Raw genomic sequence first — 26,585 nt, forward strand, 5'->3', positions numbered from 1 at the left:
CTGCTGTAGAGACTGCGGCATAGGGATCAGGTTTCCCAACAATCATGGTCGCATAGCTTGTTAACGCAGAGTATCTAAGAAGCAAGACATGATGGGGGCTTAAGGGGTAGCGGAAAGGGAGAGCAGTGCAACTAATTAGTACAGAATACATTTATGTGGGTGTTTTACCACTCCAAACACCTGTCCCCCCCAAGCTATGCCCCGGTCTGCTCTTCTCATTACTCAGCAACGCAGCCAGACCTCTAATAGTAGAGTACAAGCACACAGCTCTAATCCACTTTCCTCAGCATCTCTCACTACACTTTCGATCTGGAAAGATGGTGTGCCATCAGCTGCTAAGCAGCCAGTGTCACTATACAAATACACTAAGCTATTATGCAGTACGCATTCAGATATAAATGCATCTGGCACCGCATGCGTGTGCACTGGGGCATACCGTGAGATTGAAGGTGTCACTAAAACAAAAAAATGAACAGGTCCATGTGTAAAGTAACTAATGCTTAAGCCTAAAATCTGTGCTTAGCATAGTGTGCTGCCCCACTAGTATTTAGCTGCTTCTGTCCATTAATTTTGCCATAAAACACAAGTTACATTACACCTACAACAAGCCAGGACTATTGGCTTTGTCAATGGGTGTAATTTGCTTCAGATAAATAAGCAACAACTCTCACTTTGTTGTATACAATACTAAAGATTTTACTCGTTTTTGGTGGCAAACGCTGTGGCTTAATGTTAGAGCAGTCGACTCTCATGTTAATAAAGCGGGTTCGAGCCTGCACCTCCTGTGATTTGAAAAACGTTTCCCCTTTATATTTTAACTGCTGCTCAATTTAATGCGCTCCCAGCGTGCGCGATATATTTAAAACATAAAATCTAGTCCCTGTGGCAGTGAGGGGTAGAGAAGGGCACCTAAAGATTAACGGTCAGCACCGGCAGGACCTGGCCCACTTTAAGACCAGGGGCCGGGAGTCTAGGACTGCCTGCTCTTTTTTTATGTGAGGTCCGGGGCTCAGAATCAGAGTTGACCCTGGCCTGCAGGCTCCCCCCTCATAACAAAACAAAAAACAAACGGGCCCTTCACTAAAGCCAAACAACTTTCCTTTGCACAGAGCTGCCACACTGGAAATTTGCTGCTTCTGTTCATTCATTTGCTATAAAACACAAGTAACGTTACACCTACAACAAGCCAGGTCTATTGGCTTTGTCAATGGGTGTAATTTGCTTCAGATAAATAAGCAACAACTCTCACTTTGTTGTATACAATACTAAAGATTTTACTCGTTTTTGTTGGCGAACGCTGTGGCCTAATGTTAGAGCAGTTGACTCTCAAATTCATAAAGCAGGTTCGAGCCTGCACCTCCCATGATTTGAAAAATGTTTCCTCCTCATATTTTTACTGCTGCTCAATTTAATGCGCTCCCAGCGTGCAATATATATTTAAAACATAAAATCTAGTCCTTGTGGCACTGGGTAGAAGGGCACCTAAAGATGAACGGTCAGCACCGGCAGGACCCGGCCCACTTTAAGTCCTGGGGCCGGGAGTCTAGGACTGCCAGCTCTTTTTTTAGGCGAGGCTCCGTGCTCAGAATTGAGGTAATTGACACTGGCCTGCAGGGCTCCCCAGTAGCCTGGGGGTGCGGTTGACCGAGTGGGACGTGCTGCTAGTACCGCGTCGATATGAACCTCAGGCTTGTCTCGAGTAAGCTGGACCCCTTGGTCTCTGCTGCAGCATGCCTTACCTGAGATACGCTGGTATCCCTGAAGTTTTCCTGCCCTTTTTATGGCCATTGCACCCTCACTGCATTCATTCTTGCAGCAGAGGTCACTTCAGGCGCTCCCGGATGTGCGTTGGCTTTGCGAGTTTACCTGATTAGTTCAGGTATAGGCCTAAAGGTGAGTGTAAGCAGGACATGCTGTAAATTTTAACATTTTGGCTATTTAATAGTTATGTATGTATTTGGATGCTACAGTTGACGGAGGGGGAGCTGCTGTCTATTGAGGACCCGGGTTCGAGTCCAAGCTCGGGCAGGCATAGGTTTTCAGTGGGGTGGGGTCTGTAAAGTTATTTCAGTTTGTTTGTGGGGAACATTGTGTAATATAATGTAACTGATAAATATGGTGTGCACGGCCTTGAATTCCTCTTGCTGACCTTCGCTGCTTTCCTTATTGAAACAGTTGCATCTGATTGGCTCATGCTGTAAGATTGACTCCACAGCTCCCAGAGCCGGTGGCAGGCGTCAGAGGCGCTCGTGGGAAATCAGACCTTCCGATGTATGCAGGGTTTCTTAAAAAGATTAAGCCCTGAGTACTCTTGAGTTTACTTGAGCCATCCGGCCAACTGCGACCACTTATCTCGATTGGTCCATGGACAGCCTAATTATTTTCTTTCATTTCAAAAGTAAGCAGCATGTGTGGGAATAAATATATCTTCCTAGCCTTTTTTGCACGCTAAGGTAGGAGGCAAAGACTGGCTAATTAGACTAGGGGTGGCCGAACAGCTTGATGTGGAAATGTTTTTGATAATTTTCTGCACATTTAAAATTTCCTTCTTTCTGCACTGTGCAACGTTAACATATAAAGCCATGAAATTGCGAACATTTTGTATTATTTTTTATTAGTACATGGGTTCATTCTTTCAGAAGGAGTGCGTGATATTATCTCCTTCTAATTTGAATTCTTTTATTCCCCTCAATTTTTACAAGGCACTTTGTCTTTTTTACATGACGTTCCGAACAAAAATAGGGCTTTAAGTTTTAAACTTGGTAGACAAATAATTAAATCACTCCACTTCTAAACTGCTACTCTGTTGCGGACAAGATTCTTTATGCTTAAGACCATAGGTTTAAATTCCACCTGATCGCTTTCTCACCCAAGACAATAAATCATGCAATTTATATTGTGAAATGGTATTATGTATGAACAGTGCTATATCAACAAGTGCCACTACTAAAATTCCACTTTAAAAACCGTCATATACAGCTTTTCAACTGCTTAGTGCACATCACCGTCACTGACCTCCCAGAAATCCCAGCTCACCCCCTATACACTTCTAAAAAGAAAGTTAATCCTTACATCCAGGATTTTACCTATTCTCAGCTTTGAATATTGTCCAGGAGCCTTGAGAGCTCAAGTACTGTTGTAGTTGGGTAGGGCAGTGATGGAATCCGAAAGAAACTCTGTAAACCCACTGATAAATCTAGCTTTTTTACTGTACATGCACTTCTGTGACATGGGGGTGTAAAGTAAACTGCGGATGCATGATGTAGTGTTGAGTATTCGAGCGAAGCTTGCTCTTCTACCCGCTGGCCTGTCTTTTGTCGCATTTGGACCAATTTGTACAGTAGTAAGCTTGTGCTGTACTTGTTCGGCATCTGTCTAAAGTTACAGTACTCCCCTGCTCTGCATCATCTGTGCAAGAAAAGCTTCACATGTTTTTGTCTGTGCTCTACATGCACAGTGTCGGAGAGAAGCTTGTCCTGTTCTGTTTGTGGGAGTCTAGTTATGCCTGGTGCTGCCTGTACTTTACTGTACTATTTTCAGTGAGAAGAAAGCTTGTTCTGTTTGATGTTTGTAGATGTTGTGTGTCTACGCGCAATCAGTTTTATTTATGGTGGAGGCTTGCTCAGTGACATATCCCACCACCAATCACTGCACACCATGCAGCAGGTGCATTTATCCACCTGGTTGTCTGCTGAGGATGCACAGCCCCCCTTCTCTCTCCACTTCCCCATTTTCTCTGCATACCATGCATTAGGTGCCTGAACCTACCAGGCTCTCTCCAATGGCTCTCCTCTCACTGACTGACTGACTGACGGATGTATGACGTTACAACGCACACTTTTACAACGCATGCACTTACAACGCATTTTTTACAACGCATAATCCATTACAACGCACTACACTTACAACGCATGACACTACAACGCATTTTTAAAAACTACCTTTACAACGCATACCATTACAACGCATAATATTGAATTGCATTTAAGGTAAGTATTAGATAGTATAGGGGTAAAAACTACTTTTCTAACTCCAGGGGGTGCAACAGTAGGGTAAATGTTGGATAGTATAGGGGTAAAAATTACTATTCTAACTCCAGGGGGTGCAACAGTAGGGTAAGTGTTGGATAGTATAGGGGTAAAAATTACTATTCTAACTCCAGGGGGTGCAACAGTAGGGTAAGTGTTGGATAGTATAGGGGTAAAAATTACTATTCTAACTCCAGGGGGTGCAACAGTAGGGTAAGTGTTGGATAGTATAGGGGTAAAAATTGCTATTCTAACTCCAGGGGGTGCAACAGTAGGGTAAGTGTTGGATAGTATAGGGGTAAAAATTACTATTCTAACTCCAGGGGGTGCAACAGTAGGGTAAGTGTTGGATAGTATAGGGGTAAAAATTACTATTCTAACTCCAGGGGGTGCAACAGTAGGGTAAGTGTTGGATAGTATAGGGGTAAAAATTACTATTCTAACTCCAGGGGGTGCAACAGTAGAGTAAGTGTTGGATAGTATAGGGGTAAAAATTACTATTCTAACTCCAGGGGGTGCAACAGTAGGGTAAGTGTTGGATAGTATAGGGGTAAAAATTACTATTCTAACTCCAGGGGGTGCAACAGTAGGGTAAGTGTTGGACAGTATAGGGGTAAAAATTACTATTCTAACTCCAGGGGGTGCAACAGTAGGGTAAGTGTTGGATAGTATAGGGGTAAAAATTACTATTCTAACTCCAGGGGGTGCAACAGTAGAGTAAGTGTTGGATAGTGTAGTGTAATATTATGCGTTGTAATGGTAGGCGTTGTAATGGAATGCGTTGTAAAGGTAGTTTTTAAAAATGCGTTGTAGTGTCATGCGTTGTAAGTGTAGTGCGTTGTAATGGATTTTGCGTTGTAAACAATGCGTTGTAAGTGTAGTGCGTTGTAACAGTTGCGTTGTAAAGGTTGTTCCCCCTGACTGACTCTCACTCTCTCACTGACTGACTGACTGACTCTCTCACTGACTGTCGGTCTGGACTGTTCCCATGAGGCACAGGGTCAAGACTGATTTGCACATGGCTGGGTCCAAACTGGGGCAGCGTAGTGGGCAAAAGAATTATGGATTTAACCCAGATCTCTTGACTGGGGGAGAATGTTTGAATCATTCAGCATTCCGTCCATCATTTGTTGCAGTTACACTTTTCGCCCTAAGTTTGATGGGTATGCCCAGACGTGGGTCCCTTGATCACTGTGCCACTGGATTCCAACTAGCCTGGCTGAAGAAGGGTGACATACCCTGAATCCGGTCCCAGGATTCTTGTTTCCGGTCCAGGGAGAACCTGGCTTGGCAGTTCGGTCTGGATTGTTCCCATGAGGCACAGGGTCAAGACTGATTTGCACATGGCTGGGTCCAAACTGGGGTGGCGTAGTGGGCAAAAGAACCATGGATTTAACCCAGATCTCTTGACTGGGGGAGAATGTTTCAATCATTCAGCATTCCGTCCATCATTTGTTGCAGTTACACTTTTCGCCCTAAGTGGGATGGGTATGCCCAGACGTGGGTCCCTTGCTCACTGTGCCACTGGTTTCAAGTTAGCCTGGCTGAAGAAGGGTGACATACCCTGAAACCGGTCCCAGGATGTTTGTTTCCGGTCCAGGGAGGACCTGGCTTGGCAGTTCGGTCTGGACTGTTCCCATGAGGCACTGGGTCAAGACTGATTTGCACATGGCTGGGTCCAAACTGGGGTGGCATAGTGGGCAAAAGAACAATGGATTTAACCCAGATCTCTTGACTGGGGGAGAATGTTTTAATCATTTAGCATTCCATCCATCATTTGTTGTAGTTACACTTTTCACCCTACGTGGGATGGGTATGCCCAGACGTGGGTCCCTTGCTCACTGTGCCACTGGATTCAAGCTAGTCTGGCTGAAGAAGGGTGACATACCCTAAAACCGGTCCCAAGTTCCTTGTTTCTGGTCCAGGGAGGACCTGGCTTGGCAGTTCTATCTGGACTGTTCCCATGAGGCACAGGGTCAAGACTGATTTGTACATGGCGGGGTCCAAACTGGGGTGGCGTAGTGGGCAAAAGAACAATGGATTTAACCCAGATCTCTTGACTGGGGGAGAATGTTTGAATCATTCAACATTCCGTCCTCCATTTGTTGCAGTTACACTTTTTGCCCTAAGTGGGATGGGTATGCCCAGACGTGGGTCCCTTGCTCACTGTGCCACTGGATTCAAGCTAGCCTGGCTGAAGAAGGGTGACATACCCTGAAACTGGTCCCAGGATGCTTGTTTCCGGTCCCGGGAGGCCCTGGCTTGGCAGTTCGGTCTGGACTGTTCCCATGAGGCACAGGGTCAAGACTGATTTGCGCATGGCTGGGTCCAAACTAGGGTGGCGTAGTGGGCAAAAGAACGATGGATTTAACCCAGATCTCTTGGGGAGAATGTTTGAATCATTCAGCATTCCGTCCATCATTTGTTGCAGTTAGCAGATTTCTGTAAGGCACAGCTTATAGACATTGGCAAAGTCAATATCTCTGGCTAAATACTTATAAGGTCCCAAAGGCAAGACCTATTGGTTATGCCAATGCTTGTTTAATATCCACTAGGATCTTTGAGTCACCTGATCTCAAATATTATTGTTGCAGTTGTACTATCTCTTTTTCTAATCTGGATAGTCTGTCGCGTATGGAACATAACACAACTGTGTGTTTCGAGATTGCTATCCCCCTTATGTATACCTTGAATGCCTCCCAGACTGTTGAGAAAGAGGGGCCATATTATCAAGGAATGGCGATAACATTATCGCCGCTTTTTAGCGGCAGGAAAGTGCTGCTAAAGTGGCGATAATGGGCTTGATAATATGCCCTTGTGAATTCTCATAGAAGCCCAGGTTCACACCAGAACCTGGGCTTCTATGAGAATTCACAAGGGCATATTATCAAGCCCATTATCACCGCTTTAGCTGCACTTTCCTACTGCTAAAGCAGCAATAATGTTATCGCCTTTCCTTGATAATATGGCCCAAAGTTACTAAGCATATATTGTCTTCATAAAAGCCCTGTATGGATGTGGCTATATCTCCCTGAAAGACCGGGTCCAGTAAGGAGTATGGGGGAACCTCCAAGTGAAAGGTGCAAAGTGTTCAGTTCATAATTATATGTCTAACATAACCATGGCATGATCTGAATATGTTCTTGGAAGCGGGTCGCAGGTGAAGACCCGGGTGAGCACACTCTTAGATATCAGCCAGCAATCAATTCTGGAGTGGGTGTCGTGGGGTGCAGAATAATGTGTGAATCCTGGGGTGCCATCAGGGTGCTGTCACCACACATCTAGCAGACATAACTGGTCGATAATATCTACTGTTGCTCCAGCGGCAGCAGAAGGGCAATGTGGAGGGCCCTTGGAGCGGTCACGGGTAGGGTCCAATATGCAATTAAAGTTGCCTCCCCAAATTTGTGGAAGATCAGCCACTTTAAGTAGGCGGCTGAGTGAATGGCAAAACTGCAGATGATCGTGGTTGGGGTCATATATATTCACTAACTTGACCTTTAGTCCTTCTGTGTGGCAACAGGACATATAATGATTAAGCACACATGTCTGACCTTTATTTACATGACACCCTGCTCTGAAGGGTTGCCTGGGGTGACTTATATGAAATAAAAGGGGATTTTGAGGCTTGGCAAGTAGCTTTAAATGCCAAGTCGAAATGGCAGTAAACTGCATACCGGGCTCTACAATGGCCTGAGAAAAGTTTGACAGGCTACTTATGTTGGGGTAATCAGTGCTAGAAGCTCACTGGTAACGTTTCAAGTACAGGGCCTGGGTATATGATATACCCCTTTACAAGAGACATATCAGTAATTCACGAAAAATGTAAATCTTGAAAACGATGCTACAAGAGCATTGTATATTTGTCAGGTGTTAATACCTGTTAGAGGCCTCCCATTAGCCAGAAAGATACTGAACTGAGATGTTTGGCATCATAAAATAATACCAGGCGAGGAACTCAAAGTATTGTATCTGCGAGAAAGACCCACAGCTCAATTTCCATATTTAAAGTATATTTCAATCTGTACTCCACAGTATGTACATCTGTTGAATGTGCAAATAATTATTCAAGACTATTGGAAGCAGAAAAAATGATGCAAGTGAATGAAGGAGGACAACTAAGAAAAGGAAAGAAACGTGGGCCATACAAACATGGTTATTAGAGGTAAGCGCACATTATAAAACATTACACTAAATCTGTTCAGAGGACACTTCAATCTACAAAACATATTTACTCACAACGGCCAGTAACCTCAGAAGGCACTCTCTTCTATAATGACAATTGTATTAAAGTCTGCTTTCAACACTAGTCACTTTCAACTGAACATTTGCCTCGAAGTGCATAAAGGTATGTGTTCAGAGATTAGGATGATATCAATTGTCCAATATACAGAGACACTAAGATGCAATTAATAGTACTTTAGATGGCTCATCTTTTTTTTGAGGCAGCAGTGTGAAACAGGCTTCCTTGCAAAGAGAATGATCTGCTCTGCATGATTTTTGTTTTACCCTGCTGTTTTCTTTCTTGTGGTCATTTAGTTAGGCAAGCCCTTAAAAGAAGAAGCATGTAAGTAAGTAATTAAATGTTGTTAGCTATGCACTTAATATATTATTGTAATCGTCTTCAAATTCATGTTCTGCGGAGACAAAGCATTGTGTTTTTGAATTAAATGGCACAGTAATTTTAACATGATCACAAAGTTAAATTGTCCAGTTTTGAGAATACATTATTGACCTAATAAGTCACCAAGCCAGCTTCTCTGATTTGACTTTTAGAAGTCGCAAGGAGTCCTGTGCTACACATTACCAAGTGCAGAATCTAATTAATTGGTCTATTTCTATATGAGAGTAGACAGAACATTTCATTAAAGAAGCAGATGACAACATTATACAATAAAACACACAAGATGATGGACGGAATGTTGCACATTGGCAAAACATTCACCCCCAGTCATAGATGTGGGTTAAATCCATCGTTATTTTGCTCACCACGCCACCCCAGTTCATACATGGCCATAAGCAAATCAGTCTTGACCCTGTGCCTCAAGGGAACAGTCCAGCCCGAACTGCCAAGCCATGTCTTCCCTGGACCGGAATCAAGCATCCTAGGACCGGTTTCGGGGTTTCACCCCTCTTCAGCCAGGATAGCTTGACTCCAGTGGCGTAGTGAGCACGGGACCCACGTCTGGGCATATCCTTCCCACATAGGGTGAACAGCAAAACACACAAGATGATGGACGGAATGTTGCACATTGGCAAAACATGTTGTTTTTGCAACATTATACAATATGCAGCACCAAAGAAAGTTAAAGAAGGATCCTTGTAGACTTCAAGCACAGCAGATGACATTATCCCCAAAGGTACAGTATGAAATTATATACTCCTTTTTATACCGCTTGCATTAACAATTTGATGCATGAACGTATATAGTTTGAAAGCACATCACCTGCAAAAATGAAGGTCCTCATCAACCCACATTGAGTTTCTGCCACAGTAAATGTACTTGTTTACTGACACATAATACATTTACAATCTAATTAAACAGATTTTGCTTACTAAATGTACAATAACATACTTTCTTTTGTTACAGTTCTTCATACATCACCTTCTGCAGAGCAGTGTACATTGCATTCAGACAACAGTACAGCATTACCAGATTATACCCCACCAGTAGATGACACAGATGAAGATCCAATTGACACTGTTTGGGATACGCTTTGTAGCAGCTTAAAAGGTGAAATGGATGCTCAGCTTAAAGATGATTTAATTAATGACTCGGATTCTGGTTCTAACAACCTATGGATCAAGTTGGATATACCATTCAAAATGAGTACAAAGACATTAAAATTTGTTCTGATCAAACTAATACCACAGATGAATCATCACCTATTTTTGAGGGCTCCAAATAATGTTTAGGGGTGGTCATACTATTGCTTTGTTGCTTTATTATTCGTTTTCGCTTGAGTGATGAGGCAGCTGGCTATATGCTGAATCTCATCTATTTGCTCTTGCCACGTGGTAATAGAATGTTCAAAACTATGTATCACCTTCACAAATATATCAAAAAAAGTATTTAGGCCCCAAATATTACTTACTATTGTTCCACTTGCTATACACATGTTGATAAAAACACTCAGACCTGTCCTAACCAACATTGTTTGAAAGATTTGATTCAAAGTGACTCAGTGTCTTATTTCATTCAGCATAGCCTAATTGCACAGTTACAGACTATGTTTAGGCGAAAACATTTTACAGAAAAGGTAAGGAAACATCGATTTGATGACTATATGGAGAATGAGAAACAAACAATGAAAGATGTATATGATGGGGAAATGTATTTGGATTTATTCAAGAGTGGATTCCTGAAAAACCCTAACAGCCTTTCATTTGCAATGAACACAGATTGTGTTCCTGTGTTTAAAAGTTCTAAAATATCAATGTGACCAGTGTACTTAATGGTAAACGAGCTGCCTGTATCTCAAAGAAAGCTGTGTGAAAATATATTACTGTATGGTATTTGGGTTTCCACAAAAAAGCCAATAATGTGGTCTTTCTTAACCCATTGTGTGCTCATGACGGAACCACGTTGTCATGAGCCATGGGCGGCGTGTGCTCATGATGGCGTGGTTCCTCCCACGCGGCTCTAATTCCCCGCCTGTGCGGGCGAATTAGAGAGTGGGCGGAGTCGTGACGGAACCACGCCGTCATGAGCACAGCTCGCCCGTGACTCATGACGGCGTGGTTCTGTGGAAATATGGATTTTTCTGGTCAGTTATGTCCCCTATCTTGGACCCCAACGGTTCTATGTGCATGTCACAAGTACATGTATGTTCCCTCCAGTTCCAGTTATGAAGACGCAAATACATGTGCGTCCACCGTCAACATGACCTCTGTCAGATCCGCCATGAATAGGCCGGATATTCCATTCCTAAACATGAAAGGCCACCGGCTTTATATGGTTCACTTATGCCATTTTACAGTCCAGGCCAGTAGGCCCTGATTCTGTCATCAAACTCCTCTTGCTTTCTGCCTCTGAAAACTCCAGTTCGAGCCTGCATCTGTGACCATGAACTTTGTCTCATTCTCTGCGCGGCTCACGAAGCCTGACATCAGCCTATTCTCTGCCAAGAACTGTATTTCGCCTTCGAGTTATCTGCTTCCCCCTCAGCCGATGCATTCCTGTCTAGTAGTTTAAGTAAACATTCTTCCAGCTACCGAGCAAAAGGCTCGACTTCTCTGTCCTCATGCAAGTAATTCATAGCCCTGTTACCATGGAATATTCCTACCCCCTCGCTTTCAGTGTAGACACTTAGACGCTTGTACACGCACGCACAGTCAGTATAGAATAGATTCTGTCCGAGAGTCCTTCTTTTGTGGATAACATAGTTCTTTAAACATAGGATGTTAGATATGATTTGGGATTAGGTTGACTTGACCTCCCAGACTTTTTGTCTCCACATGTAGAGCTAAATGTCAAGTCCCCTTCACCCCCTAGTTGCACGTCAATCACACGTCATACTGCTGCGCGCGCATCTATGCCAAGTATTATCTTATAGATCCACCTATATGTGACATCATAACCAATTATGTTCCTTTTTACTCCTTATTACACCCATTTTTTGGTTACGCAGATAAATCGTCATTTTCCTTATCAATTGTTACGCCTATTGCATTCGCTTCATTGTAATGTATGTACTATAAAGGTTACTTCTTGTCAATAAAGTATGTACTTCACTTCCTGAACCTCCGTGGTGATGGAACTTGGAGCAACCGATTATAATCGATCATTGGAATAAAGCCCATTCCGAACCTCTAATACCACGGATTCTGCCTCTCATTTTACTGAGCTATTTAATTATGTTTCTGTATCAAATTAAGTCCAGGTAAAGGAAAATTATTTACCACATGAATGGCGCCCGAACAGGGACACTTTCTCATCTCACGCGCCGGCGGTGAGTTGCAGGCCCGGTCTCCTGCCACAGCTGGACGGACAATAACGCGTACCAGCAGGATTTCCTGTATCTCCCTCCGGTCAAGCGGGGGCGACTGAGACTGCGATCAACACCCAGACGAGGCGGTGAGAAGTGCGAAGTATCCCGACCAGAGCCTAGCTGAGAGAGCAAGATCCGAGGTATACAGAGACCCACCAGTTCGAAGTCAAGCCCAGTGTCCGACGAGTCGAGTCGAGTCCAGTCCGGTTCAAGTTCAAGTTACCGAGGCCTTCCGTTTCCGAAGCTACCCGGTGAGTACCATTGCTGGGGAGGCATTTCTGACGTGCACATAGGTTGTGCCGGTCAAGACGGGTTTGGGTACACAAATCCGGTCTGCACTGTTTTAGCAGTGTATCTGTACTGTTTAGCAGTATATCAAGTATTCCGAAGTATCTAGTTATTGTCAAGAATTAAGCTTGGTGATTAGTTATGCAGACGATCATCATTGTTGTTTCAGTTAAAAGTTTAATGTTTAATGTTTAATGTGTTAAAACGTCCTGCATATTGTGGTATGAATGGTTGTTCATTATTGTGCTTTTGTATTAAGTGTGTTCAAGATTAAGTATCTGATCAGTTGTCAATATGCCGCTCTTTTCGAAATTAAGACAGATCACTACTAGAAAAGGGGTTCTCGAAGAAGCCGTCCCTATTCCTCCTAGGGACACTCCAGGGCACTTCATGTATCACAAACATGGCTTAGACGCTATATTATTTCTTGATTTATGGGTAGACTACACCAAGGGATTACCAGAAAGTCAGAGGTGGCCCGCAGCGGGAACCTGGGATGCAGAGTGCATCATGAAAGTCGAGGAAGAGTTATGGAAAAGGAAAGTCAGACAGTCACAGAAAGACGCCGTTGAGTTATGGCGTAAAGAATCTCATAGACGCACAGAAAAAGCACGTAGACAGGAAGAAAAGAATAAAGAAAGTTCAAATAAAGTTCGAGAAAATCTATTAATTGAGGAAGGTATCCGAGTGAAATCAGAACAAGTAGACAGACAAAGAAATGCCCTTATGAATGGTATGTATCCCCTTCTGGCCGAAGGATTACCTAAGGCTACTCCAGAAATACCGAAAGACTTGCCACCCCCATTATTCCCAATCAAGGTACATCCTAAGGGGCATCCTAGAACCGCAGAAGATGTTTTTCTTTCCTCATATTTAGATGACGCAGCTCCCGAGTATGCTAATTCCGCCCCGCATAGACCGCATACCAGGGAGGTCCAACGCCAAGATCCAGTACCCGTATCCCTACAGCAACAGATCGAGTCACAAGTTCCGGCAAGCACATCTGTTTCTACATCCGTCCCTACAGCTACTTCTATAGCTGTGTCCACACCTGTAGTTGCTGTGTCACGTTCAACGAATCCTTTCACACCCGACACCCCAGATGGGGCCACGGGAGGTGCTACCAATATTTTTTCTACGCCACCCAGAATAAATAAACTTACTTTTCAAGAGTCAGCACATTCGCGTACACCCAAACTCATAAGTGCCCGTACGCTGAAGGAACTTCTTATAGATTGCAGATATGACCCTGTGCCCGGTAAAGAGGACGAAATGACCCTGGCATCATTGCGTATCAGACGAGCCGCAGTGTATTTAGGGAAGTTACCAGGAATGACTGCGCATCTAGATAAAATATATCATTTTGTCCAAACAGGGCGAGATCCAGAATGTATTAACAGAGCTATGGAATACCAGAAAGTAGAGATACAGGGGGAACTGTTACGTTTCCTCATAAACTGTGTGATCAGAAATCAAGACCGACCGGGGGTAGACCCGGAAGCAATGCAAATTCTTACCAGATGGAGCCAGAATATATCAGAAGGGAGACATGATAAGCAAAATTGTATAATAGCCATGTGCCGAAAGATCCGTAAAGAAATAGAACGCCTACACGAAGAAAGATTAGAGGTAGACGAGTTCGAACAAAGCGAGGAAGAAGGGTCAGGATTGCCCACAGGACAGTCAGACACCATAGCCTATGTAGGTAGAGGAAGATCTTGTAATAGGAATCAGGCTAGATGTCTTACTGACTCGATACGTCCGATATGTCCAGATAATAACAGGAATTTCCAAATACCTATAATTAATATAAGGTCTAACGAGCATTCGTTCCAAACCGCCGACAAACTACTCCGAGAACGAAGGGGTTATCATTTTCTCGATTCTATGGATGAACAAGATTTAGCCAGGGCAGCTGTCCATTGGGTGGACAGTCCCGGAAAATATAGTGATGAAACAGTAGTACGCACATTTTTGAATCTCACCCCAGATGAACAGAGGTTAGCTGGGATTTATATGATTCAACAACTCATTATACTATATCGGAGTCAGCATTCGGACCCTGGTCCCTTACCTGACATATTGACTGAATTGCTTATGAATAAATGGAAAGGTGCAGGTACTAAATTAATTAAAGAAATTCTAGAATCAAGAAAGCAGTATATTCTTTTTGTATGCGCAGAGCATGTCTCATTGCCCGTCAAGGAAAGAACCACGTATTACATGGATAGACAGAATCCCTTACGAGAAGTGCACCCAATAAAAGGCGAGGACAACGAGTTTAAGCGCGTATTTGTATATACGCCCATATCGAAAATAGAATTGTTACAAATGAAGAAAGTGGTACCCAGTCATGACAAAGATCCAGCGGGTTTTCACCGAGAAATTAAAGACATGTTACTCATGGGAGAGTATACCTATCCCGACATTATGACAATATTAAAGGTATTGATGCCTGCTGGTATTTATGAGAAACTCAAGGAAAAAGAGTGGGAGGTAGGAGACCAAAAGATAGAATGGTCAGTATTAGAAGCGGAAGAAAAGGCCCGAACTGCAGGAGCAGGACTGGGGGATAAAACTAAAGCATTACCAGGTTTACTAGTACAGGTACTGCCACGTTTATTAACTACGAAAAAGGAAGATTGGGGTACAATTTCAGCCTGTAAGCAGAAGCAAGATGAAGACACTAGTGATTACTATGCCCGATTTGAAAAATGTTTTGGTATAAATAGTGGCATAAAAGCAAGTAGCGAATCATACCCGCATCTGTTTGTAACAAAATTAGTAGAAAATGCCCTGCCCCCAGTAAAGAATAGAGTATTAAAATTCGAGAGTACCTGGCAAGGTAACACCCCATCACAAATGTTACAAATGTTACAGTACCATCACAATAGAATTAGAGAGGAACAAGAACATGAACACAGACGCATGAAAGACACGAAAATGAAAATGCTAGTTTCCCAGACAGTTCCAGCTGAAGGACATAAAAAGGGTATGACACATTCCGATTCAGCAGGACCTGTAAAAGGGACATGCAATTATTGTAAAAAGCCAGGTCATTACGTACACGACTGTCCAGTTTTAAAACATAATATCGCCATAGGTAAAACACAAGAAAGATCACGGCCACTCAGACAAGATCAGAATGAACAAGGAGCTCTGCAGCATGCCCAGGCCATGCCAGCCGCACAACAGCCAATACAGTTTGTGCCAGCTGCACCACCGTTGCCTGTTGCTGCTACACAGACAACAACACGACAAATGTATCAGACCGCGCAGTATGAATATCCTGAGTATCAGCGTTACGCATGAACTAGCCTAGAGAGGGAAGTTGACTTACCCCTTATCGAGATTCCTGTAGATCAAGAAGGACCTTATGTACATAGTGAATTATTAGGCCAAGATAGGAAATTTTTACTCGATACAGGGGCAAGTCGAACAACTATAAAACGTAGTGAAGTTCCAGGGGCACCCCTCTCAGGCTCACAGAATATTTCCCTTGGTTTTTCAGGAAAACCTATTGTTAATGAAGTGTCACAACCTCTGCCACTTAAGATAGGACCTCTGACCCGAACTACAGATTTATTGCTTACTAAATCATGTCCAGAAAACTTGCTAGGAATAAAAACATTGAAAGCTCTAGGAGCCATAATATGTTGTTCTCCGGAAGGAGTAAGGTTGTTTTTACGTGATTTTAAAGGTCACTATGTGTCTAGAGACATGGATCCCCGACTGCAGACTTTACCTACACGTCTATGGGCACAAGGCCCTACTGATGTTGGTTGCATGAATATTACACCATATAGAGTCACATTAAAGGCAGGAGTGGTGCTACCACGAATGCGACAATACAAGTTACCACCAGATGCTGTAGTGGCTTTACTACAAATCATTGACGAGCTCATTGCCCAAGGAGTAGTTGTAGAAACAGACTCCAATGTATGTAATTCACCGATAATTCCGATTCTTAAACGAACAGATCCTAAGGCCCCGCCAGTATATCGATTGGTTATTGATCTGCGCGAGTTAAACAAATGCATTGTGCCACAATTTCCTGTGGTCCCAGATATCTCGTCATTACTGACAGCTATTGATTCCGAAGCAACATTCTTTACTGTAATTGATCTCAAGAATGCCTTTTTCAGCGTCCCAATAGATCCGGAAAGCCAATATTTGTTCGGATTTAGTTTAAATGGACGTAGCTTTAAATTCTCACGCGCACCTCAAGGATTTACAGAAAGCCCCAGCATCTATAGCCAAGCACTGAAACGAGAACTCGATAGTATCCACATGCCAGTTAACACTGCTCTGCTTCAATACGTCGATGATCTGCTGATCACCGCGAGAAGCGAACCGGAATGTGAAAAAGCATCACTGACAGTTTTACAATTTCTAGCCGAAAAGGGGCACAAGGTGTCCCCTTCTAAGCTGCAATTCTGTGTCCAGCGAGTTGTTTATCTTGGACACTCGCTGTCCAAGGAGGGAAGGCAGCTTACACCCGACCGCATTCAGTTAATAGCTAACATGCCAATACCCAAGACACAAAAGGAAGTACGAGCTTTCATAGGCCTCACTTCATATTGTAGGCAGTGGATCCCTCAGTATGCATTTCTAGCAAAACCACTCATTCAGTTGACAACACAGGAGGCAGCCACATCGACTGTTCTCCCTTGGACTCAGGAACACACACAAGCTTTTGAAAGCCTAAAGAAAGCTTTATGTCAAGCACCTGTTTTAGCAACGCCATGTTACAGAAAACAGTTTACACTCTTTGTTACAGAACGCGAAGGTACTGCCTTGTCAGTACTCACACAGGAACAAGCAGGAGCACACAAACCATGTGCTTATTTTTCTAGTACATTAGATCCAGTAGCTCAGGCTTTGCCTGCATGCCTGAAATCAGTAGCAGCGACAGCTTTAGCAATCAGACAAAGCGATGCCATAGTGTTAGGACATCCATTGACAGTTCAAGTACCACACACAGTAGAGGTCCTTGTAAATAGAACGCAAACACAACACTTGACTATAGCGCGACTTACAGGGTATGAACTTACATTGTTTCAGCCACATATAGAAATCAGACGCTGTAACACATTGAATCCTGCCACACTTTTGCCAGTAACCGGAACAGACCCACTAGCTCATGACTGTATTGAAGTTATTACTATAACGACAAAACCCAGACAAGACTTGACAGATGTCCCATTGTCAGATCCAGACCTGACGTTGTATGTAGATGGTTCATGTATGAGAACAAGTACAGGAGAGTTAGTGGCTGCTTACGCAGTCACCACAGATACTGAAGTCATTGAAACTAATCGTATAAATACTTTGTCAGCTCAAGCCGCAGAGCTCATCGCTCTGACACAAGCCTGTATTCAAGCCACAAATAAAAAAGTCAACATATACACTGATTCACGTTATGCATTCGGAGTTGTACATGACTTCGGCGTGCTGTGGCGAGAGAGAGGTTATTTAACTTCCCACGGTGCCCACATTCAGCACGGACCCCTCATTCATGCCTTATTAGATGCAATACATCTACCCACTGCAATATCAATTATGAAATGTAAGGCTCATACGAAGGTTACTGATATCATTTCCCAAGGCAATCAGCTAGCCGACAGAACAGCTAAACAGACTGCTCAAACTCAAACCCCCGACATGACAAAGACAATAGTCCCGACACCGACACATTGTATGACAGTCAAAGATCCTACCCTTGACGTAATTGACATACAGACACATGCTACACCAGACGAAATAAAGAAATGGACTGAATTAGGAGGGATCCAAACGGACCAAGGATGGATGATGAAGGAAAAGTCTGTATGGTTCCTTCCTGATTCAATGGTCCAAGTTATAATTAACACTATACATAGTCCAGCGCATCTAGGAGAAAAAGCTATGCTAGACAGCATTCAACACATTTGGTTCAATAAACATTTACGAGCAGCAGCCAAACAAAAGGTCCGTACCTGTATGATCTGTTGCCAGTTCAACCCAGGAAAAAGCGTTCCCGTAGAACAGGGTGGATTTCATCCTCCTGACCACCCTTTTGAAGTCCTCCAGATGGATTATATCCAGATGGAACGATGTCGAGGATTCAAATATGTTCTCGTAGTTGTCTGCGCTCTGTCCCGTTGGACGGAGGCATACCCGGTTTCAGATTACACTGCCCCGACTACTGCCAAACAGTTGGTTCGAGAATTCTTCCCACGATACGGTTTACCACGTGTTGTCTACTCAGATAACGGCCAGCCGTTCTCATCCGAATTAATGAAACATGTTTCACTTCTGCTAGGATATCAGTGGAAATTCCACTGTGTTCGACACCCCGAGGCAGCAGGTCTCGTAGAAAGACATAATCAGATACTGAAAATCAGACTGTCCAAAATATGCAGAGAGAAAGGTGTCGACTGGATAGTAGCATTACCAGTTGCACTCTTTTACATGAGAATGGTAGCCCACTCTCGAACAGGGCTATCCCCGTATGAGGTGATCTTCGGCAGACCACCAAATATGTGGGGGACGCCCATACCACGCAAAATAACTGATATTGACTGTAATATGCTGACAGATTACTTGGCTTCCTTGATGTCTGCACTACAATCTTGTCGTTCACAGGTTGCTGCAGCATTTCCCGACAACACTGAGGTGAAACCCCATGACGTAGTTCCGGGTGATTTCGTGTTTGTGAAAAATTTCGACCGAAAGACTCAGCTGGAGCCCAGGTGGAAGACACCCAAGTTGGTTCTGCTGACCACAAGAACAGCCGTGAAGATCGAGGGCCGCAAGGGCTGGATTCATTCAAGTCATATCAAGAAATTTCATGGACTATCCTCGGATATAGACATTGTGCCCTGCACTCCCTCACAGACTGATTCAAAACTTCCTTTGGTTGAAAAGACTGAAACCGAACTCTATAAAGTTAAATTGAGGCCTAGAACGTCAGACGATTTGATTGTTTAAGTCCTCTCCTAGGTGAAGCGGTTGAATCTGTCTCTGACATGTATCCTCTAGACCTGAATCATGGACAGTCGCGAAAAATGATGAAACGACAGGCGTATTGTAAATCACTGCGTAGCCATTGCATAGTGACATTAATAATCTTGTTTTTCTTGAGTCTTTTAATAATTACTGCAAGTATATTGTTGCACATATATTACCCTATTTCTAGACATGTTTATAATGTTACTGCTGAACATTCTTTTAGTGACTTACCTCCGCATGAATTGTCTTATAGACTTGCGCTGCGCAATAACACTTTCATTAGTATGTTACATCATTCCCATCAGACTAGTAATGCCACTAATTGTTGGGTGTGTGGCCGACTCCCTCCCTATCAGAATTATGAAGGAGTCCTGCCTTTCTTTCCACATCCGTTTACACATAATGGATCCTGTGGAGCATGGTTTAGTTTAATCAATTCCATAGACTCAGACACAGCAGTTTACCAAGATCATTGGGTATGGGGAAATCTGAACCTAGTTTTACTCAAGGTCTGCTACCCTGACAAGGAGGGTCGCCCCAAGAGAACAGGAACTGATCTAGAAAATGAAGTATATGGATTAGGTAATTTTACACCTAATCTCATGATTCTAAATGTCGTATCCGAAGTTGAACTAGTCTTGCCCAACATGTCAGTATTCCCAGCGAAGGGTGAATTATGTGTAAGAAAGGTTGGTTCCATACATATGGGCCATAGTAAATGCACTACTATAGTAGAATTCAGTGATCGAGGCAAATCTTCATTTAGAGCTTATCGCCACTCCTACTTTATATGTGGTCAGACTGCATATATGCGTCTACCTCTAGATTGGGATGGTACCTGCTACATTGCATTCCTTTTGCCACCTGTTTTCCTAGCTCCTCCTGATTATTACAGAAATATTCATTTAGTACACAACAGAGAGCGGAGAGATCTCCCCATTGTCGATTACACTGAGACGGCATGGGACAAGTATGTAGATTTCAATAAAGGCATCTTTCCTTATATAGGTACTGTTACTAATAGTAAACTGATACGTAGATTAACTAGAACCCTTGAAGCAGTAGTGAATGAGACTATTTCCGCCTTAGGCAATTTAACGGAAGAGCAGTCTGCTATGCGGATTGTTGTGCTTCAAAATCGTCTTGTTCTTGACGTCATCCTGGCTGATAGGGGCGGAGCTTGTAGGGTCATCGGATCAAGCTGCTGCGTATTCATACCAGAAAATTCGCCATCTGTATATAAAGCCATCACTCGCCTTCATAAGATTGTAAACCAGATACACCAGAACCCAGGCACTTGGACTTGGTCCAGTTGGTTTTGGAGTGTGATATCAGCCTGGGGATGGAGAGTTTTATCCTTCCTAGGTATTGGCCTTCTCATACTATTCAGTTGCTGTCTATGTCTACAATGTGGACCAGCGATCTGTGGTCTGTGTGCCACATCGTGCATTCCACATCAAGATTTTCATTCAAGATCCCGGAAGACGAAAGAAGAACAAATGATGCTATATGAACAGATCAATGGATTGATGAAGATTGATATCTCTTAACGGGCAAGTAGGGGACAAGGAGGGAATGTGGAAATATGGATTTTTCTGGTCAGTTATGTCCCCTATCTTGGACCCCAACGGTTCTATGTGCATGTCACAAGTACATGTATGTTCCCTCCAGTTCCAGTTATGAAGACGCAAATACATGTGCGTCCACCGTCAACATGACCTCTGTCAGATCCGCCATGAATAGGCCGGATATTCCATTCCTAAACATGAAAGGCCACCGGCTTTATATGGTTCACTTATGCCATTTTACAGTCCAGGCCAGTAGGCCCTGATTCTGTCATCAAACTCCTCTTGCTTTCTGCCTCTGAAAACTCCAGTTCGAGCCTGCATCTGTGACCATGAACTTTGTCTCATTCTCTGCGCGGCTCACGAAGCCTGACATCAGCCTATTCTCTGCCAAGAACTGTATTTCGCCTTCGAGTTATCTGCTTCCCCCTCAGCCGATGCATTCCTGTCTAGTAGTTTAAGTAAACATTCTTCCAGCTACCGAGCAAAAGGCTCGACTTCTCTGTCCTCATGCAAGTAATTCATAGCCCTGTTACCATGGAATATTCCTACCCCCTCGCTTTCAGTGTAGACACTTAGACGCTTGTACACGCACGCACAGTCAGTATAGAATAGATTCTGTCCGAGAGTCCTTCTTTTGTGGATAACATAGTTCTTTAAACATAGGATGTTAGATATGATTTGGGATTAGGTTGACTTGACCTCCCAGACTTTTTGTCTCCACATGTAGAGCTAAATGTCAAGTCCCCTTCACCCCCTAGTTGCACGTCAATCACACGTCATACTGCTGCGCGCGCATCTATGCCAAGTATTATCTTATAGATCCACCTATATGTGACATCATAACCAATTATGTTCCTTTTTACTCCTTATTACACCCATTTTTTGGTTACGCAGATAAATCGTCATTTTCCTTATCAATTGTTACGCCTATTGCATTCGCTTCATTGTAATGTATGTACTATAAAGGTTACTTCTTGTCAATAAAGTATGTACTTCACTTCCTGAACCTCCGTGGTGATGGAACTTGGAGCAACCGATTATAATCGATCATTGGAATAAAGCCCATTCCGAACCTCTAATACCACGGATTCTGCCTCTCATTTTACTGAGCTATTTAATTATGTTTCTGTATCAAATTAAGTCCAGGTAAAGGAAAATTATTTACCACAGTTCCGTCATGAGCATGGCGGCGCCGCGCTCACCCCTCACCCCCCCAGCGCTGCGGCGGAATTTGCGCCGCAGCGAAGGGGTTAAAACCATTATATAAGGAACTTGCACAGCTTGAAAGTGGAGTGTCATTTAAAGATCATAACAATTGTAGTTTTACTTGCCACTCTACACTTCTGACAATCACATGTGATTTACCAGCTCGTTGTCTTGTTTCAAACAGCACCCAGTTTAATGGGAAGTTTGGGTGCTGGCATTGTCTACAAGAGGGTGAAGTGACTGTTTCAGGAAAAGGGCACTGTAGAGTATTTCCTTACAATGCTGAAAACCCAAAAGGCCCACCAAGGACACTCAATACTATTAAATCTGATATAAACAGTGCAATAGGTAATATCGAGAGTGGACTTTCTGATTATAGTGTAAGAGGGATCAAAGGTCCCATGGGGTTCATGTTTTTGAACATTTTTGTGTAACCAGAGGATTTGTGATTGATTACATGCATGGAGTGTGTAGTGGCATTATGAAATTGTTGATGAACATCTGGTTCACTAAAGAATATAAGCATAATTCATACTCTTTTTATGAAAAAGTAAAAGTACTTAATGTCTATTTGAAACAGATAAAACCCACACTGGACGTTAGCAGAGTTCCAAGGTCTGTTGATGAACTACCATATTGGAAGGCCTCAGAGTTTCAAAACTTTCTTTTATTTTATGGAATGCCTGTGTTAAAACATGTTTTAGATAGATCACGCTATTTACACTTTTGTGTACTGAAAGCAATTTATAAGCTATTAAATGATGACATTAGCCAGGAAGATTTAAATATAGCAGAACAGTGTTTACTTTTGTTTGTGCAACTGTTTATTGATTTATATGAAAAAAGATTTTTGACAATGAATGTTCATCAATTGGTCCACTTAGTAGACAGTGTAAGAGCAGCAGGGCCTCTGATTACTGCTAATTGTTTTGTTTTTGAAGATCTTTATGGTTTTCTTTTACAACATATGCATGGTACAGTAGGCATAGTAACACACATTCTAGATGCAGTAAATATGATACAAGTAATACCTGTGTTAATGGAAAATCATTTGCCTCCTGATAGTGTTGAGGCTGAATTTTACCAGAGTATGATGTGTTCATATAATAGAAAGAGATAGCGATACTTAAAAATAGAAAAATATATTTACAGTGTTGGTTCTACATACCCTTACAGCTTAACAGAGATTGAATATATAGCAGTAACTCGTATCACTCATATTTTAGGCTCGGATGTAGTAGCCTATAACAAAATATTTTTAGAACAAAGCAATCTTCTTGTTTACAGCTCAAATTACACTCGTATTCAGAGGAGAGACCAAAGTGTGATAAAATATGAAACAGAACCTGGAGTGTTTGCCTATGGCAGAGTCACTAGATTCATTCAGTGTAAGCAGGCAGAAGTGTCTGTTAACCTAGCACTCATGGTTCCACTTAAGTGTGAATCCTGTGACATCAGGGAAACAGTTCATCTGGTAGTAGTAGATAACAACATCACAGCTATCAGGATATCAATGATAAAATGTGCCTGTTTTTACATTCAGGTAGAAAATGAATCATTTGTAAGTGAAATGCAAATCGATTTGAAATAGATTAAGGCAAATCATGATAGAAAGTTCTCCAACATGCACATCTATTTTTATAGCACACTTGATTAGACATCATCTTGATAAGCATTCTTAACCTGTGCTCCAAGGACACCTAGGGGTCCGCGACATCTACGCAGGGGTCCTAGACTGCTCATAAAACATAGTAATGTTGGTCAAATAATAAAGTGTATATCAATATAGAGGCAAAATGTACAACTGAACAATCAAAAATGTTTTATAATTGTGCAGCCACTTATTCATTTGGTATCCTGACATTGATTTTTGGAAGCAGTGTAAGTACATCAAGTACAATACAGTATGGCCAATGGGTGGTTTCAATTGAGTTTAGAAAAGCTTCAACCTTCCCATTAAAGGTAAAAAAAAACTTTGTATTTGTTTGTGAATTAAATGAAATATTTCATAATTTGTGTATTTGTTTGATGGATGCTTGTTTCTGTCACTTTGTGTATTGTTTTGCGGTGCAAATCAATAAATATCAGTGCGCTAGATAAAGATTCTGCTGCATAATGTGCCTCCAGTGATTGCATAATGTGCAGCATTTGTTTTTGTTACGTTATTTAGTCTATCCTGCCACATATTTTCATACTTCATTGTCGCTTAACTTCAGTGACTATGCATACAATGGCCAATGTTCATCTTTATTAATGTTGAGCATTGATCCTTTTACAGTGGATGCTTATTTTACCTGTTTTGAACAAAAAGAAAGTGACAAAAATAAACAAATGTGTTAAAAAATAACCTATGACTTATGCACAGTTTGCTAAAGCACATTGTATTCTCAGTTGTGTATAATAGAAAACTTATATGTCGTTTTGCGTTTATCCGCAATTAATCGTGCAATCATCCAACAGTTTGCATTTTTCTAGAAAAACTGAAACAAAAGTGGTGGACGTGCGCTCTAAATAGACAAGCAATACCTGTAAAAATCACCAAAAGCAAAAACATCTAATTGAAAACACAATAGTACCTTTGAAGTAATCAGATACTTATTTTCAAATCATCCCAAAGTCATCAGGAACAATCTCATCTTGTAAAGTTATCGGATAGTCATTTTCAAGTCATCCTTAAATCATCAGGAAAAACGACACCTTCTGAAGTCATCAGATACTCTTTTTCAAGTCATCCATAAATCATTATTATGAATAATGACACCTATTAAAGTCATTGGATACTCATTTTAAGGTCATCCTCAAATCATCAGGCTGAGCTTTTCAGCTTTGCTGATGACTTCAAGAGTTTTTTGATGTCTGATGATGTGAAAATGACTTCTAATGTAGTTGGATGACCATCAAATGACTCTAGGATGGCTTCTAAAGGAATCCTGTTTGACCCGGGTACTCTACCAACTCCTTCCGGTGTGACCTGAGCAGCTTCCTCCATGTCTGCAGCAGAGAATCAAGATGTTAGGACGGGACAGAGAAGAATTGTGCTTTTGGATTGTTGAAGTTCCGAAGGTTCGATGGCTGTCCTAACACTGTAAAAACAGTGCATGCGCCATTCTTCTTATCACACAACACCTGACAGGTTAAAGGTCTAGGAAACATTATAATTGTGATAACCATAATGCTATTTTGAGCATAAAAACACTTATCTTCAGTCATGGATCTGAAGGACACTTGATTGCACCACACACACACTGCACACACAAGATTTTTCATGTCCGAAAGGACGTACGTCTTAATCTTCAGAAAAAAATATTAAATCCATCTGCTGGAGGGTTGGCTTTCTTCAAAAGATACCTGCATCTAATACAGAATAGCTGCAAACAGGCCCTTGTGGGGGCTGCGAAAATCCTCTTCCATCACAACGTTGACCGACTGTTCTGTTTCTCTCTTCTCAGATACTCCTTTCCTGTAATAGCCATATATCAATATTCAAAAGGATTATAATTAGGCCTGGGCTAAAATTCCATTCCGCTCGCGTAAATTGCGATAATTTGACATTTTTGCGTTCCGTGGAAAGCGCGAAAATGTCAAAATTTCCGCAATCCGCATCTTACCGGTAATTTTTTTCTTGCTTGCGCTGTAAAAAAATACATACTTGCGTGTGCACGATCGACTTACCTTAGTCCCCGCGTTCGCCGACATGTTTTCCCGATCCGGTCGTGTTCTCCGCGAGATGTTGGATTATTGGTAGCCATTTGCGCTGTCTCGCGACAGTTCGCGCCCGCATTAACGTCGTTCTTCTCGTGATCATGCACCGCGAGAGTATGAGAAGATTGAGATCTCGAACACGTCATTCTCCACTGCGAGCGAGAACGTGAGGACGCGGGCACGTCATATCGAATGTGAAAAGGAGCAAGAGACCCCGAACACGTCATATCCAACGCGACAGGGAGCGAGAGAACGCGATCAAGTCATTTTGGACACGCCATCAACATCCGGCAGAAGTAATGTGAAGCTCGAGAACTCGAACATGTAAAATTTTCAATTTGGAGAAGAATATCAGCTCTAGCAGCATTAAACCTTCTGCAAATGATGATTTGGATGAAAATAACTCCTCAGATTGACATTTGGCTGTCCTTTTTTGTGCAAGGAGTCCTTTTTTAAAAAGGTGGGGAGAGGGAGGAAGTGCCACAGAATCTCCAACTTCCTGTTCCTGTCCAGCAGGCTCCTCCCAGTGCTTTGTCCATCTCCTGCTCATTCTGCCTTTGGATTTTGAGCTGGAAAGATCACTCTTTTTGTCTGCTGCATCATTGCAATTGGATTTGAGGATTTTTTAATTGGATATTTTACAAGTTAGTTGGTTGTTGTGTCTGTTTGATTGGGGGCATTGCAGTTGTTGTAACTACAATTTATTTTTGGTAACTATCATTCCTTTTTTAAAAATGTTGTGGGTAGTAGTAGACAGTAGTAGGCCCGAGCTAGTCATGGCCTCATGGGTGTGTGCATGATGAAGCAAC

The 26,585-nt window shown here is 42.5% G+C and overlaps 1 pseudogene; it reads left to right on the plus strand.

Annotated features, from left to right (window-relative positions):
• LOC146857418 (uncharacterized) overlaps positions 1-26,585 on the plus strand; it is a 172,034-nt pseudogene that overhangs the window by 142,959 nt on the left and 2,490 nt on the right.

This window comes from Triturus cristatus, chromosome 3_2 (genome assembly GCF_964204655.1).
Source record: "Triturus cristatus chromosome 3_2, aTriCri1.1, whole genome shotgun sequence".
NCBI lineage: Eukaryota > Metazoa > Chordata > Amphibia > Caudata > Salamandridae > Triturus > Triturus cristatus.